The 3807-nt window shown below is 34.0% G+C and overlaps 1 long non-coding RNA gene across 2 annotated transcripts in view; it reads right to left on the bottom strand.

Moving 5' to 3' along the window:
- LOC106874105 (uncharacterized) overlaps nt 1-3324 on the bottom strand; it is a 14681-nt gene extending 11357 nt beyond the window's left edge. Inside the window, exon 1 of one of the 2 annotated variants that reach the window (XR_001409964.3) lies at nt 3306-3324. This is a non-coding gene — a long non-coding RNA (uncharacterized LOC106874105). Of the gene's footprint in view, nt 1-1682; nt 1698-3305 lie in introns of those variants that run through there. The other variant, XR_016244436.1, reaches the window with a different exon arrangement.
- Nucleotides 3325-3807: the final 483 nt, after the last annotated feature.

The following is a 3807-nucleotide window of genomic DNA, read 5'->3' as shown; positions in this document are numbered from 1 at the left end:
ATCCCCTCTATCCTGTAAGATCAACTGACCATAAAAATATACCGCTACCATTCTCCACCTCAATCTTTCCTCTATCCCCTTTCCCATTCTGTCTTCATGACTTGACCTAATTACCCCACGCTCACTTCTCTCTTTCTTTTTCAGCCCATCACACTCCATATCACTTCATACTAAAACTATCCGCCTATGGATATAATAATCGATTCCTTTATTTTTTCTGTCTCCGATGAAGGGAAGTACTGGATCTTCCCAGAAACAGCTGTAAGACTCTATCCATAAAATACTTCTCCAACATTACCATTGCTCTCTTTATCTTTTTATTTTTATATATTTATACATACACACGCTAATACACGACTTATAATCCCCAATCCTGTTCATACAACGACTGGGGCAAAACTAGTCGGTATACAGCACTTACTCGGTATTACCTGTATCCTCTTAGGTTTGGTTAAATCCAATGCCCTCCTCAACCTTATATATATATATATATATATATATATATACATATATATATATATATATATATATATATATATATATATATATATATATATATATATATATATATATATATATATATATATATATATATATATATATATGTACATATGTAGATTTTATGAACGAAGATTTCTGTCTTTATGTGGTTGTATTTTTATAATATTTTATATCTTTTACATTTATTTATTTTTCCACGCCTATTAGAGTAACTTCCCTTTATTCAACATTTTTTTTTCATAGCATTCTTGTCTTAATAACTGATGAAAAGACCTTGTAGCTTTTACCTTCGGTATCTGAAAGTCTGAGTATTATTATGGCAGCCAAATGATTGTCCTGTATTATATATTTATAGATAAATTCCTCTATTTACGTCATATCGAGGTCTCAGTCATTCTTTTGTTGTCATACTATTATTATTATTATTAATATGTATATATATATATATATATATATATATATATATATATATATATATATATATATATATATATATATAAAGAAAACAAAAAATGGAACAAGAAGGTAACAAGCGACAACAAAACATCCGGGCAGTTAGACGATACAAAAAGGGATAGGAAAAAAAACAAGGACGGGTCATACGGAGCTTCCTATCCTCAGTCATGTTCCAGATCATCATAGCAGTTTCGGCCGGTTATACTCGAGACTGCTCCAATCTGACCGACCCCAAAAAAATCTAAGCTAAGAGCACTAGACTCCTTGGAAGAAAGCAAGCGGATGTATACGAAAACGAGGACGTAAGAAAACGGAGAAATAGCACCCAATTACTAATACTAACAACAGGACATTAACAGCAGGTGTCTTTCGACTAAGGACGAATTAAATTAAGCTGGGAAGGAATATAAGATATGCTACACGGATGGTAGTCGACGCAAGAAAGAAAGGTCAGGCTTGGCGGAACACCGGTCACGTGGAAGGAGAGGAGAGAAATAGGGGGAAGAGGGATAGAAGAATTAGGGAGGGGTATGAAAGAGAGAAAAAGAAGGGAAAGTCACAGGGTGACGTAAAAGAGGAGGGAAAGTGAGAATGAAAGGAAGGGCAAGAAATGTGAGAGAGGGGGAACGAGAAAAAGAAAGTTAAAGAACGAAGAAAGTGTGAAGGGGATTAAAAGAATGAGCAAAAGGGTCGTACAAAATTTAGATATTTAGATATGTACTTACATTTATGAAATAAATTCCCTCCAAGCTATTCTATGAATATATATAAAAATAAAATAAAAATGGAAAAAGAACATAACAGGCGACAACATATATATATATATATATATATATATATATATATATATAATTAAGGTTGCTATCAGCAAGAGCTGGCTAACGACACACTGTCTGTGTCCGATTAGTATTTGCAAAGGGAAATCATCGTTCCCATCTCTAGCCTTACGCGATACACACGGACCTAGGTTTCTGGGTAGTAACCCGTCATCAGCATGTGACAATCACCAGCTAGCAATGAGAAGTCATTCCAAACACAAAATACTGTATGCTTTTTCCAGATCAACGACAGTTTGTCACTGGAAAAAGTATTTTGCATTTGGAATGAGTTCTCATTCCTCACAAGGCTTTGCCCTGGAACCATGTGGTTGGTAAGCAAGCTACTTACCGCACAGCCACTCCTGCGCCTATATTATTTTTTAATGTTTTTGTATGCAGAATTCAAAAATAATGTCAAATTATCTGTATCACTCAGTTTCTCTGTTCCACGATATCCCTCTCAGTTCCTGTTACGTGAGCTAAATTTCAGTTCAGCTGTTGAAATGTGAAGCTTACAGTTTAAGAAATACTCCGAATTTAAATTTTTATGAACAGAATTAACCTAGTGAAATAATAAATCCAGCTGTCTGAGTCAATGAGTCCCAAAAATATCTGAAATGAAAAATATGTAAAAAATACTAACACAGAGAAAAATTAAAAGAAAACACGTGGGTGAAATTGGGATAATCGTGGTGTGAAGAATCATGTTTGAAAAATCAACATAGACAACAGTGAACCACAACACAGCATGCAGTTGTCATAGTAACAAGCTGCTAATGCCACGCTGTCCGATATTATTCCAAATAATATCAGATTCTTTACGAGATAGAGTAATTGGTTGATTTTAATCAAAATTCAGATTTGCATCGATACACCAAAATTGAAAGCAATCTAACCAAAATTAGGAGTGGGGGAGTCATTTTGTGAATGAGAAAGACTAGATCCGGCTTGCCCTGAGTTAATTCTGGTGGAAACTCATCTAAGTACACACACACATGCACACACGCAAACACACACACACACACACACACATGCACACACACGTACACACAAACACACACACACACACACACACACACATTATATTTAGATATAAAGAAGAAGAAATAATGTAATCACTACTATTCGCTTACAGCTGTTTCTGCTACACGATACAAGACAATACTGAGATCTATGTACCTCGCCAGAGCTTAGTCTGAACTTCATTAATCCCTAATTACACTGTATACTCGACTAGCGATTTGTCTGAACTATACTGAGTTGTGACAAAAGGTTACTTGAATCCCTATGCCTTTGTGAAATGTGTGGGAGTGGGGGGGGGGGGGGCGCACGCGTGTGTTTGCGTGTGTTTGCGTGTGTTTGCGTGTGTGTGTGTGCATGTATGTTTATCCTATGAAATAGTCTTGTTTTAAAAGTGGATATAAATCGCGCAGAATAATTAACAGAATGTATTTTCTTCGACATCTCCGGTTTTCCCCCCTTATTTCTTAAATATTGTCCCAGAAATGTAAACGTAAAGTTTGTACTTACGCTGTGAGTAATCTGAAAAGACAAAGTAAAGAAGTAGATAAATAAAGATATACAAATGATGATAACAATAACAATAATAATTATAATAATAATAATAATAATTATAATAATAATAGTAGTAGTAGTAGTAGTAGTAGTAGTAGTAGTAGTAGTAGTAGTAGTAGTAGTAGTAGTAGTAGTAGTGGTGGTAGTAGTAGTAGTAGTATTAATAATGATAATAATAATAATAATAATAATAGTGGTAGTAGTAGTAGTAGTAGTAGTAGTAGTAGTGGTAGTAGTAGTAGTAGTAGTAGTAGTAGTAGTAGTAGTAGTAGTAGTAGTAATGATAATATTTTAAAAAGGATTTATGTAACTCTTCACAAAGGTAAACAATCAAGAGGAAGAGCGCGATCCGATTGTAATCGATATTTTATTGGTTGATCGATATTTCAACAGAAAGTCTGTCTTTGTCAAGTTTAAAATAAGAAGTGATAAATATTCAAAATTATAGAAATTCAAA

This window comes from Octopus bimaculoides, chromosome 15 (genome assembly GCF_046866305.1).
Source record: "Octopus bimaculoides isolate indiv1 chromosome 15, ASM4686630v1, whole genome shotgun sequence".
NCBI lineage: Eukaryota > Metazoa > Mollusca > Cephalopoda > Octopoda > Octopodidae > Octopus > Octopus bimaculoides.
The sequence above is the reverse complement of the archived record's forward strand: the minus strand, read 5'-3'. Positions and strand labels throughout refer to the sequence as shown.